Consider the following 14,571-nt stretch of genomic DNA (forward strand, 5'->3'; position numbering starts at 1 on the left):
ACTCTGGTGGGAATGCAAATGGGTACAGCCACTCTGGAAAACAGTATGGAGTTTCCTCAAAAACTTAAAAACAGAACTACCCTATGACCCAGCAACTGCACTTACTAGGCATTCCAAAGGATACAAATATAGTGATTGGAAGGGGCACATGCACTCCAGTGTTTATAGCAGCAATGTCTGCAATAGCCAAACTATGGAAAGAGCCTAGATGTCTACTGACAGATGAATGGATAAAGAAGGTGTGAGATATATATATATATATAGAGAGAGAGAGAGAGAGAGAGAGAGAGAGAGAGAGAAGAGATAAATATATGTATAATGGAATAACACTCAGCCATTAAAAAGAATGAAATCTTGCCATTTGCAATGATGTGGATGGAACAAGAGGGTATTATGCTAAGCGAAATAAGTCAAAGAAAGACAAAAACCATGTGATTTCACTCATATGCGGAATTTAAGAAATAAAACTGATGAACATAGGTGAAGGGAAGGAAAAATAAAATAAGATAGAGAGGGAGGCAAACCATAAGAGACTCTTAACTATAGGAAACAAACTGAAGGTTGCTGGAAGGGAGGTGGTGGGGGGAGGGGGTAACTGGGTGAGGGCACGTGATGGAATGAGCACTGGGTGTCATATACAACTGATGAATCATTAAATTCTAGTCCTGAAACTAATAATACACTGTATGTTAACTAAACTGAATTTAAATAAATTTTTTAAAAAAGAACAATATGTGGCCATTAAGTTATGTTATTTATAAATATCTAACTGCCAGGAACATATGAAATTAACTGAATAAAAATAATCTGTCAGTATTATCTGAGGTTGGTTCCATAGAAGCAGTCTGAGGAAAAGGTTCCTGAGAAAGTGATTTATTGAGAGAGTGCTGTGGGGAGAAGGGGAGCAAAGAGAATAGGAAAGTGCAGGGGAAGAAAGCCACGCATGGGTGTGGTCCCTACTAGAGAACAGCTTTAGCCTGGACCCATGGGAGCTTTGGAACAGAGTTGTACCCCCATGTTGGTGTCCCCTGAGGGACTGGTCTTTCATTTCCCCATGGCACTGACTGCTGACTAGCAGAGGTATGAGATATGAGGGTGTATAACCTCTCCAGACTTCTCTGCCAAGGGTAAGTCTCCTGACATGCAGAATGAAACTGGAACACTTTCTTACACCACAAAAACGAATCTGGAATGGATGAAAGACCTAAATGTAAGACAGGAAACCATCAAAATCCAAGAGGAGAAAACAGGCAGCAACCCCTTTGACCTCAGCCACAGCAACTTCTTAATAGACACGTCTGCAGAGGCAAAGGAAACAAAAGCAAAAATGAACTGCTGGGACCTCATCAAGATAAAAGGCTTCTGCACAGCAAATGAAATGATCAACAAAACTAAAAGGCAACTGACAGAATGAGAGGAGATATTTGCAAATGACCTATCAGATAAAATGTTAGTATCTAAAATCTATAAAGAACTTATCAAACTCAACCCCCAAAAAACAAATAATCCAATTAAGAAATGGGCAGAAGACATGAATAGACAATTTTCCAAAGAAGACATCCAGATGTCTAACAGACACATAAAAAGATGTTCACCATCATTCATAATCAGGGAAACACAAATCAAAACCACAATGACATACCACCTCACACTGGGCAGAAGAGCTAAAATTAACAACTCAGGAAACAACAGATATTGGCAAGGATGCAGAGAAAGGGGAGACCTCTTATGCTTTGGTAGAAATGCAAGCTGGTGCAGCCACTCTGGAAAACAGTATGGAGGTTCCTCAAAAACTTAAAAATAGAGCTACCCTACAACCCAGCAACTGCACTACTAGATATTTACCCAAAGGATATGAAATGCTGGTTAAAAGGGGTACAGGCACCCCAATGTTTATAGCAGCACTATCAATAATAGCCAAATTATGGAAAAAGACAAAATGTCCATCAACTGATGAATGGATAAAGAAGATGTTGTATACATACAATACATATACATATTGTATGTGTATATGTATATATCGTATGTATACAACATATATATGGCTCAGTTGGTTAGGCATCCAACTCTTGATTTCAGCTCAGGTCATGATCTCAGGTTGTGAGATCAATCCCACTGTCAGGCTCCACACTGGGAGTAGAGCCTGCTTAAGACTCTCTCTCTCTCTCTCTCTGCCCCTCCCCCTGCAAGGTTCTCCCTCTCTCTCTCTCTCTCTCTCCCTCTAAAAAAAAAAAAAAAAAAAAAAAACGGGGGGTAAAACCAAAAGNGAGTCAAACCATAAGAGACTCTTAAATACAGAGAACAAACTGAGGGTTGCTGGACGGGAGGTGAGTAGGGGGATGGGCAAAATGGGTGATGAGCATTAAGGAGGGTGCTTGATTGGATGAGCACTGGGCATTGTATGTAAGCGATGAATCACTCAATTCTATTCCTGAGACCAATACTCCGCTGTATGTTTAACTAACTTGAATTTACATTTTTTTTAAGGTGACTGCAAAAAAAAGGAAAAAAAAGGGTAAGTTTCCTGAGAAGAAGAGCCACTGACACTCGCTTGTTCCTTGTGTTAAATTCACCCCATCCCCCGACAACTTCTCCAGGATTCTGATAGGTTATACTCTCTGGGAAATCACACAAGAGAAGGGTTACTTAATTGTTGCTGCACTTGGTCTTGAAGTTATTACTGATGATTGTCCTTCCCCTCCCTTTGGCTAGCCCTTGTGCTAACCTAGGTGACTTGCCTGATAGGGCAACCCAGACCCTTATCCATGAAGTCTGAGCCCCAGATCACCGTGCCTTTACCGGGCTGTAACTGCTATCCTTGCCCATTTAAAGCTGTGATTGGCCATGGAAGTGCCAAGGGACCTCAGGGGATCATGTGATGCAAAATGGATTTCTCCTTACCACCACCACCACATACCGAAGTCCCACCTCCTCACGATGAGGAGGATCAATTGCTCCATTTTGTGCTTAGTCTCCTGGTGTGAGATGGGGAGCCCAAAGTGACAAGGCAGCAGCCATAGTTTAAGTTTAGTGGAACACCTACCGTGCACCGTAGTGGAAGCATCCTCCACTTGGGACATAGGATCTTGAGTTGCAAATAAGAAGTGTGCAAATTCTCCAGATGGGTCAATGAGAGTGATGATGAACAGGGATGCTCCTTCTTACCATCCTTGATTCTCAGACCCATGTATCCTGTCTGTTGAGGACATAGCACCATAGAATGGCATTTGGTCTAAGACATATACTCAATCTAAAGAATGTTGCCCCATCTTGCAGAATATCACCTCTAAATTAATACTTAATACACCTTTAAGAGGTTGCTACAATCCTTAATCAGGCCAGCAGCTTCAGGATGGTGCAGTATACAAAAGGATCAGTGGATCCCATGGTTATGTGCTCACTGCCACACCTCCTTTGCTATAAAATAGTTCCCTGATCCAAGGCCATGGTATGTGGTATTCCACGTCAGTACATCAAACACTGATTTGATCCTTATATCTGCTAGCAGTGCTGGCTGAGCCAAGGCATGCTGGAAAGGCAAATCTGAATGCAGAATATCTGTCAGTCCTAGTCAGAATGAAACGTTGCCCATTCCAAGTTGGAAGAGATATGAAATACAAGGTTCAGCAATTATTTCTGTTTCTGGTGGGTCAACATTCAGCCGTCACAGTAGCTAAGCTGACTTAGCAGCAGCTAAATTTCCCTTAGAGAAAGGGAACCCATGTTGTTGGAACTATGAATAGTTTTCATCTCTGTCACCAAGGCCACTACATTCATCAGCCTGTTGTGCAAGAAATACAGATGTATGGACGTGCATGCATTAGTACACACACACACACACACACACACACACACACGTTTCCTAGCCCTAGCTACTGCAAGAGTCTAGAACAACCACATCCCAGTAGCAATGAGCATACCTATTGCCCAGGTCTTGGTTTCTAAATACTATTCTCTAATAAAAGTAACCAGGGCTCCTTGAGAAGTAACTGATTGCTAGGCTATAGCAGGGAAAATAAGATGAGCTTGGCACATTTTGTAGCCAGAAAGTAAGAAAGTGCTCAAAAAGATGTGAGCTTGTCAAAAAGAACAGGATCCAACCTGGAGGAGCTCCTAATAATGGTCAAAGCTGGAAAAATTCTGGAAACAGAATAAATAATTGCTGTATTGGATTTAAACCACAGAATAATAATATAGATGTCCAGGAGTCCATACTGGTATAATGAATGAACGAAGGAACGAATGAATGAATAAATAAATTGTAAGGATGGACAGTTCTTCCTTACAGTTGAATTCCAATTAGTAAATGTAGGAGGAAAGAAGGAAGTAGAAAATCACTATTAGTCAAACACCACCGTAATCATTGCTGCAGACAAGATCTACCAATGGGTGGTAAAATGAATAGGTTGAAATTTGAAGAGGAACAGGACATAATTAGTCTCCAAGTATCCTGCAAAAGGAAGGATTACAAAAGGAAGATAGTAACTTTACAGTGGAGAAACCCAGCAGAAACCACTTTGAGCAAGCGATGAAAGTCAACATCACCAGTAATGAGACAATATATTAACACTATGATGTATGACCTCTTGATATGATGCGCAAGAAGAACATAACTAATTCCTTTGGCATTCTTGCCCAAAAATAAATGCATAACCCCATCCCAAACATGAGAAAACATCAGACAAACCCAAACTGAGGGATATTCTACAAAATAATTGATCAGTATTCTTCAGAAGTGCAAGATCATGAAAAATAAGAAAAACCAAAGAACTGTTCAAGGTTATTGGAGACTAAAGACAAATAACAACCAACTCTGGGATTCTGGAGTAGAAAGGGGACGATGGTGGAACACTGGTGAAATTCAAATTAAGTCTGTAGTTGATTCACAGTATTGTGCCAGTGTTAGTTTCCTGGTTTTGTACTGTGGCTCTGTATGATGTCATCATTAAGGTAAGCTAGGTAACGGATATGAGAAAGTTCTCTGTACTATTTTTAAAACTCTCCTATAAATCTAAAATTAGTTCAAAATGAAAAGTTAAAAAAATAAACATCAAAAAATAAAATGCAGTTCACGTTTTATAAACCAAGAAAAAAAAAAGTATAGACCCAGATAAAGCAAATACTTCCTAGTGTTACCTAAGTCCAAGCAAAACAAGTAACTCAGGTAGAAAAATAAAAAATCATGTCCACTCCTTAAACCAAACAGAAACTGTATTTAGAGTTTCCACATGCTGTGTTCTTCCATTAACATGGATAATTGGAAATTGACTGCCTTTAGAAATGATGACCAGTTTCTCTCTCTGAGTACAACACAAGATAAATTCCCAGGGCAATGGCCTATGTTATTGAGTCCAACAGTAATTAAGTTAATGTATCCTATCTTGTGTATAGAGGTGTAATTCAGGTGGTACAAATCCTTTATTGAACTCAAATTCAATAGTCATGTACAATTCCACTATTTGTGGTGTGCACAAAGGCTGTAGGAAAATTATAAAAGGTGATACATTATAATTATATTCCTATGAAGTGTGGGTGTTTCACCTGACACAAGCCATTCATGGAGCACCCTTTCACTTGCACAGAGGAAATGTTCAATGAGTAAACATCAGCACATAATAAATGGAGCAGAAGCCTGTGGCTTTTGCCTGCCCAGGATTCTTTTCTCTTTCCTTTGTAAATATGCCCTGATTTTCCCTGAGACACCACCTCCTCCCTACTCTCGGCCAATATGATCCAGGAGGATGGGTGCCACAGCCTAGGTGACCCCAGCCTGCCCCAATAGCATATGATTCCCCTGGACACAGTTTAGGAAGGTTCAGGAAGGGCACATGACCGCAGCCTGGCCAACGGAGCTCTATTCTAGGGCTTTTATTTGAACAACTAGGAAAGAGAAGGGCTCGTTTTTTCATAGATGACACTAAAAACGATTTGAGGTAAGCCCAGAGTCAGGGGTACCCACCTTCTTCGAAGGTTGTCTTGGAAGAGATCCTGAATGAGGCCAAAAGGCAGAAAAGCAGAGCTAAGAGAGATAAGAGAGAGAGACCGAGCAAACAAGTACTTTTGTCAACACCTTCCTTCTTTCCTTCCTTCCTTCCCTCCTTGCTTCCTTCCTTCCTTCCCTCCTTTCTTCCTTCCCTCCTTTCTTCCTTCCTCCCTTCCTTCCTTCCTAAAGCCAGATTTAGTTGGGCTTCTAATGTTTACTAATGTAATAAACAATTTAAAATAAAGATTTCTAAGCCAAAAAAAACCTTTTATTTGAAATCTCAGCACCCAGATCTGTCTCTAAATTCACTCACTATTATACCATTATAAATAATCCTGTCTTTGTAATTCTTCTACTTACCCTCTCTCACTTTCCTGGCCTTCCCTCTCATCTCACACCTCAACAACATGTTCAAATCTCACCTCTTCCCAGAGCAATCAAGGGTCCCACTACCCCTTTCCCCAAGTGTCACACATTTGAAACCTCTGTAACTCAGACTTTGAATTTTCTCTAAGCTCTAAAATAAATGGAAAAGGGGGTAGGGCAAGCTGGGGGAAAAAAGCCTTCCGTGGTCATTCTGGGGTTAAATTTGGAAGTTTATTCTTTTTTTTTTTTAATTTCTTATTATGATATGTTAGTCACCATACAGTACATCCTTAGTTTTTGATGTAGTGTTCCATGATTCATTATTTGCATATAACACCCAGTGCTCCATACAATACATGCCCTCCTTAATACCCATCACTGGCCTATCCCAATCCCCCACCCCTCTCCCCTCTGAAGCCCTCAGTTTGTTTATTCTAACAAGAGAGGCAACCAGGTTGCCATGACTTGTGTTTTCATGCCAGCCCCCAACAAGCTCAGCAATCTTGGGAAAGGTACCTAAAAACACAGGCTCCACCTCTTGGGCCATGTAAGGAAGGGTTACGCTAAAAGAGAAAAGGGGCTTTTTCCGCCATAGTGTTTTGATCAAGTCAAGTGACAATGTTATCCTTCAAGCTTAACATTTTTCCCACCTTCCTCCATGAGCCAACCTGCTATAGGATCGAGACCACCTGCCTGTAAACCAGGCACAACAGCAATATCAGCAGCAAACATCTGTGTAGCTACTACGTGCCAGTACTAGACATACTTCTAGCTGTGTGTCCAATCCCTGCAACAGTGCTTTGAGGTCCGTCATTTTAGTCTCCTTGGTGAAACAACGAAACCAAGAGGTTAGACTACTGGACTGAGACCCCTCGGCGAGGAAGTTTGGCACCATTATTCTAACCCAGATCCGGCTAGGCAAAAAGTCCCTCCCTTTCCAATGTGTCGTGTTCCTCCACAGAAACTCTTGTCTTTGATCACCCTCCAGTTTACCCAGAAGAGGCACAAGCAGAAACACAGGTGTTGAGCTAGTATCTCTAGAGAGGGGCTGAGAGTGCTGTGTCTGCAACATAGAAAACCCCCGACAACCACCTCCATGTCTTTCACCCTGCAACCCAAATAAAAGACTGTCTCCCAAGCAGTAATGGTAAATAAAAAGTATGAATTTCCAGCATATATTAAAGGGGCTCACCACAACACTATTTATAATGAAGAAAAAAATCTAGAACCATCCACCTGGGGAATGGCCAAGCCAAGGGGCATAGATCATTAGGAGGGAGATCGTGTACCCCTAAAAAGTAATATTCACTATTTTGTACATGAAATAAATCAAACAAAAAAGTGGCGGGGGCAGAGAGAAGAAACCAAAAGAATAATATCAATTACAACAAAATAACTTGGTTTGATCATTTACTATAAATGGCACATCTCATGAATTATATCATTGAATCCGCCTCTACAATTCTATAAAATAGGTATTATTATTCATCCCCATTTTTCAGATGAGTAAACTGAGGCTCAGGTTAAGTCAAGTGCCCAAAGTAATTAAAATAGATCCCATTTTAGAAATAGGGAAATTTGGGCGCCTGGGTGGCTCAGTCAGTTAAGCATCTGCCTTTGGCTCAGGGTGTGATCCCGGTGTTCCGGGATCGAGCCCCACATCAGGCTCTTCCACTGGAAGCCTGCTTCTTCTTCTCCCACTCCCCTGCTTGTGTTCCCTCTCTCGCTAGTCTCTATCTCTGTCAAATGAATAAATAAAAATCTTTAAAAAAAAAAGAGGAAGAAATAAAGAAAGAAAGGAAGAAAGAAAGAAATAAAAGAGGAACAAATCTTACAGCTACTGTCAAGTGGGTCGTGGAAGTGGGGTTGCTCCAGGGAGAAGATCCATTTAGTGCTAAGATACAGAGGAATGGCGCACCTGTGTGTTCAAAGAATAGCAGGAAGGCCAGTACGGCTGCAGGAGGAGCTAAGGGAGGAAGGGGAGGTGAGTTCAGAGGGATGGGCAGGATCCTGAGGACTTTGTAAGGCTTGTGGATTTTATGAAATGGGAAAAACCTTAGAAGTGTTTCAAGTGAGGAGTGATGTGATCTGATTAAGTTTTAGAAGGATTGTTCTGGCGGCTGTGGGGAGAACAGACAGTCAAGGCAGGTGAGTACAAGTGGTAAGAAGTAAATTAGGATTCTGAATATATTTTGAAGACAGAGTTGACACCATTTCTTCATGATTTGGATGTTGGATATGAAAACAAAAGACAAGTCATGGATAACTCCAAAGGAAGATCTGACAAAGATAAAAAGGAAAGTTACAAAGAATATTTTAAGGTAGAGAAAATTTTTCTATAAAATGTTTGAATATATAATGAATTACGTACCACTATAATTGAAATGATAAAAATAATTGTATATAAATTCAGGAAAATGGTGCAGTCACTATGAAAAACAGGATGGTGGCTCCCCGAAAAATTAAAAATACAAGTATCCTATGACCTAGCAAATCCACTTCTGGATAAATAAAAAGTTGAAAGCAGGGACTCAGACAGATACTTATACACCCATGTTCAGAGTGACATCATTCACAATAGCCAAAAGATGGAAGCAACCCAAGTGTCTATTGACAGCTGAATGGATAAACGAAATGGAGTACATGCATACAATGGAATATTATTCAGCCTTAAAAAGGAAGGAAATTCTGATATATGCTACATCGTGGATGAAACTTAGGAACACTGTGTTAATTGAAATGAGTCAGTCATTAAAAGACAAATACTGTATGATCGCACTTATATGAGGCACCTAGAACAGTCAAAATTATAGTGAAGCTGGCATCGACCTTGTCAGTTCAGATGAATAATAAACACCACAAGTCATATCACCCCCAGACTCAACAGGACCAGCCAAGGACCATGTAGACCTAGGCTCAAGGGATATGGATGCTTGCTTATCATTCAACGGAACCTGTAGGGCAAGTAGTTAATCAACATTACCCTAAAGGTATAATCACCAGATGTAACTAATGAAATCTCTAACATTAAAAATAAAAATATTTTTGGGATTCCAAGTATCTTGAGATCAAACAGACCTCCAGGGGACCAGACAAAGCAGCACCATAAAGGATCAAGTAACATCTGCTAACATGACCTCATGGGCCTCGAATCAATGGTATCCACCTTCCCAGGAGACCCCTGCACCAAATTTTGCCCCTAAAAACCCTCACCTGCAAGCCATTGGGGAGTTTGGGGCTTTCGAGCACTAGCTCTTTCTTCTCCTGTGTGGCACCACACCAATAAATAGCCCATCTTTCCTCACTGCAAAAGCTCAGTATCAATTTTTGTTGGCTCGTTGCGCATCAGGCGAATGAACTCCTGTTTGGTTCGGTTACAGTAGAGACTAAAAGTAGAATGATGGCTGCTAGGGGCTGGAGGGAAGGGGAAAGGGGAGTTACTGTGTAATGGGTGGAGCGTTTCAGATTCTCAAGATGAAGAGGGTTCTAGAGATGGATAGTCATGGTGGCTGCATGATAGGAATGTATTTAATATCAATAGACTGTACACTTAAAAATGGTTACATGCTAAATATTATGTTACATGCATTTTATCTCAGTAAAAAAAATTTAAGTCATCACCAAACCACGCACCCCCCCAAAAAAGGAAAGAAGCATAGAAGTTATGAGTCTCCTGAGGCAGAGCCAATGTTCTGTGGCAGAGGGGTGAGTCCTCTCACACCTACTGCAAACAGTCCCAGAAATCTTCAGGGTATTTGAGTGGGGAAAGGCTAAAACAGGGCTTGGAAGCCTTGATCTATCTCTGACTACTTAGGTGTCTCGAAGAGAAACTGTAACAAAAAGTGCTAATAAATGGTGTGTTGTTCAAGCATCTATTAGAAGAACAAATGATGGATTCTTTTCCAATTTAACGAAGCAGAGATCATCAAACACGCATTGCAAGCTATAAAACATCCTTCTTATTGCAGACTCCCTAGGGGAGGTTGCAAAATAGATGGGAGTTAATATCTGAAGATTAAATAACACGATGGCAGATTCTTCTATGTTTGACCTACTTTCTGAGAAATGAACAAAGAATTTTTTTACTCATCACCTTTGATAAACAACCTAATAGGTCAGTGTTAAGCCCATGATAATGACAATGGTAGCAAGGGGAGACATAAAGTGTGGGTACCTATTTATTACAAGGACAAGATAGAATGTGTGGTCACCAAAAAGACAAACACTCCAAATTAGGCTAGAAGGACCTCAGCAAGAACTTCAGAGCATTTGGCAATTCTCCCTTCGGGCCCACAGGAGAAGAAATGGCCTCCCATTTTACCATCACCCACTGGAGAAGACAACTCATAAAGTGAGCCAGAGGGTCCCGTTTAGACATCCTTCTTCTGGCAGGCCTAAAAGGGGCACATAAATACAAATTTCAAACTCAGAATATTTGAAGTCTGTGAGGTCTCTTAAGGGCACCTTATCCATCTGCAGATGGGAAACTGGTCCCAAAGATGGCTGACCCAAGGTCAAACAGCCAACATGTAGGAAGAAGCCACTTCCTTTAACTACCTGCATGACCTCGAACAAAGGAAAGGAATGAGCAAAGGAAAAGGGATCTCAATGTTTGAAATCAAAATGAATAAGAAACTATAGGTCTCCCGAGGCATAAGAACACTGAGGGCTCCAGAATCTCAGTGTTCTTATATGTAAAATGGAAATGACAGTTACTTCAAAAAGTTTTTTTAAGAAAATAAGACATGTACATTTATCTAGATCTGGTAATGGATTGCAGACCACAATGTATTGTGGTCACCCAACTGAGAAAGCTTTGCTGGTTCCCAGGTGCCTACAGGATAGAATCTAAATGACCATCATCAAGATCTCATCTTAAATTATTACCACTTAGCTAACCAACCCTTCCTCGCCCATTCTCTCTCAAGTTGAATCAGCCCCTCAGCAACACTACACATGTCCCTATTTCATTTTCTTTATGGTACATATCCCTGATTTTCTTATTTATTCACCCGCTTATTTAGTCACACTGCTATACACCAAGTACTTGAAACCATACCTATTACATAAATGTTGTCCTCCACGGTTGTTAACTGAACTGGCTTGAAATTAAAGACCTTCTACAAGACCCTCTTGAAGATGAAATGATTCCCAAATGTGACACCGCCTTTTCTGTCAGAATGTCTTGAATACCATCCTGCCAATGGACAGAGAGCTGGAGCAAGAGATCTCTTAAGGCTCTTTCTACTTTTTAGAATTGTTTAACCTCTCCCTATGTCTATTTGCCACTAGAAAATCTATTTAGCAGCACCTTCCACTTCCCTACGAAGCCTTAAACCCATGTAAAATTGTACAATCTGGTCACGCAGTTGAAACTCAACTCTTGGAAGGGAAGGAGGGAGAGAGCTTTTTATACTCAAGAGCTAAGGCTAAAATATGTAAAGAAAAATAACAACGCTGGCAGTAAGTATTGGCAGCTTCTCTGACAGCAAAATTCAATTTTAAAATAAATCAGGCAATTCTTCAAACTAGAGCTAGACTTCAGGAAATTAGGGTTTGTGTTCAAGTGGGCACATTACAATTTCATAAAAACTGTCTTAGCTATTTCTCTGCTGAGGACTTTGGAAGATGATGATGTGCTTAATGTTTCTGATTATGTTGCCGGGCAAATCAAGGACCATGGAATAACTGGAGAAGCAGGAACTGAAAGTGTTTGGAAAGAAGGCCATCCTATCAGAATGGTGTCCTAGGCTCATAGATGGGGCCAGGCCTCACAGCACGCCTCCACCTCACTCCTACTCCTACTCTGGACACTTTAGGGAAATTCAACCAAAAGGGAAAGAAGATCCTAAGTCCATCCTTAACAAGTTCTGAATGTTCTGTTTTCAAATAGATGGTGTCAAAGGGAGAAAACTCCCTGCTGTGTGACAAACATCATAACGGGTGAAAGCAGCAGGGAAGGCCTTTTTTAAAACTGACGTGTTACTGTGTCTTCCAAACCAAGATTAGCCTGAGTCCAAAAAAAAGGATGGTTAACAAGAGAAATTTGGCTTCATCTCCCAGCAAGGAGACTCCATTAGTTTAAGTCCAGAAATGCCTTGCCTTAAGAGCACCCAGCACAAAGAAATCAGATTGTGTGAAATGAAAAAGTAACTGGAAGGAAGTCCACACTGTACCCTCTCATTCCACATGAGAGGAACCTGAGGCCCCAAAACATTGAACGTCATGCCCAAGGGCATTCACCACAGCCAGAACAAGATCCCAGATCTCTTAGCTCCCAAGCTGGCTGACCAACCATCCTGGTTTGCCCAGAACGGTACTCATTTTAAAATCATAAGGCCCTCATCTGACTTCCACCTGCTGGTCTGTCATGTAAAGAGTTGGAAGTTGTCCCTTTGTCCTAACAACAAGTAAAAATCTGAATGAACTGAAAAATCACCTCAGAGAAGTGAGGTCACAGAGCAAACCACTATTCTCAACATTGAAGAGACAGCCAGGCAAATACAGAAAATCACAACCTACTAAAAGAGAAGAGAAACCCCCACCTGGACCAATGCAAGGATAGGAAAACCTGAACTATAATTGATGGATTACTGAGGGTTCGCCCTGGACAGATCTGAGAGTTAAAAACTACAGGGGGCACCCGTCATAGGAGGTCCTCACATGCTTGTGAGTTTTGCTTCTGGGAGACGGAACAGGCTCTCACAGTGAAGATGGAAGAAAAATGCCCCCATGCTTCTAGCAAGGGAGTAAGAAAAAAAAATTGAAATACACCAGAGCACTCTGTTCTTCTCAACAAGGCCTGCCCACAAGAGAAACTAGTTCACTAGAACCTACTAATTCACTAGAACCTAAACTATTGGGGTTTTATCAGAGCCCAGTGGGACTGGGGGAGGGAAATACCTAGCGACAGTCTACTCCAGACTTCCACATGGAGGAAGGGAAATACACAACTCAATCATCTCTGGCCAGTCTGCCCCACAGAAGCGGGGGGGGGGGGCGGGAGGGGGGTATTCTAAGAAACACTGTAAAGTTCACAGTCCAGGGATGCAAGCTCACTAAAATATTGTGACCTAATCATAGATGGGACTGTAGGACTCCCCCTCCACCTTACCACTAAACCACTAAACAGGTATTTATCACAGTTCCTTTGACCCAGTGTATCATGTCTGGCTATCAGGAAAAAAATTATAAGGCGTACTAAAATGCAGAAAACACAGTTTGAAGAGACTGAACAAGTATTAGAACCAGAGCAAGATAGGCAGGAATGTTGGAATTATCACATCAGGAATTTATTTAAACTATGATTATATGCTAAGGGTTCTAATGGAAAAAGACATGCAAGAACAGATGGGTAATGTAAGCAGAGAAATGGAAATTCTAAGAAAGAATCAAAACGAAATGCTAGAGATCAAAAACACTGTACCAGAAATAAAGAATCCCTTTTAAGGACTTGTTACTAGACTGGATATGGCTAAGGACAGAATCTCTGAGCTTGAGGATATGTCAATGGAAACTTCCAAAACTAAAAAAGCAAAGACAAAAAAAGACTGGAAAAAAAAATAGAACAGAATAGCCAAGAACTGTAGGACAACTCCAGAAAGTAGAACATACATGGAATGGGGAATACCAAAAGGGAAAGATAGGACAGGACAGATGGAGGATGTGAAGCAATAATGACCAAGAATTTGCCTCAAATTCAGGAAGCTCGGAGACCATCAAGCATGAAAAATGCCCAAAAAACTATACCGAAGTATACCATCTTCAAACTGAAGAATATCAAAGATATTCTTGAAAAAATCTTGGAAGAAGCCAGAAGAAATGAAACGCCTTACCTGTAGAGGAACCAAGGTAAGAATTAAATCTGACTTCTCCACAGAAAACATTTAAACAAGAAGAGAATAGGGTGAAATATTTAGTGTTGAGAGAAAAAAAAAACAACCTAGAATTCTATTTCCTACAAAATTATTCTTCAAAAGGGAAAACTAAAGACTACCTAGAGGAAAAAAAAAAAAACAGAGAATTTACCAGTAGTAGACCTTCCTTGCAAGAAATGTTAAAAGAAGGTCTTCAGAAAGAGGGAAAATGATACAGGCCAGAAACTTGGGCCTACTCTTCTTTTTTTTAAAGATTGTATTTATTTATGAGAGAGAGAAAGCATGAGCTGGGGGGACAGGGAGGGCAGAGGGAGAAGCAGACTCCCTGCTGAGCAGGGAGCCAGA

This window comes from Ailuropoda melanoleuca, chromosome 3, assembly GCF_002007445.2.
Source record: "Ailuropoda melanoleuca isolate Jingjing chromosome 3, ASM200744v2, whole genome shotgun sequence".
NCBI lineage: Eukaryota > Metazoa > Chordata > Mammalia > Carnivora > Ursidae > Ailuropoda > Ailuropoda melanoleuca.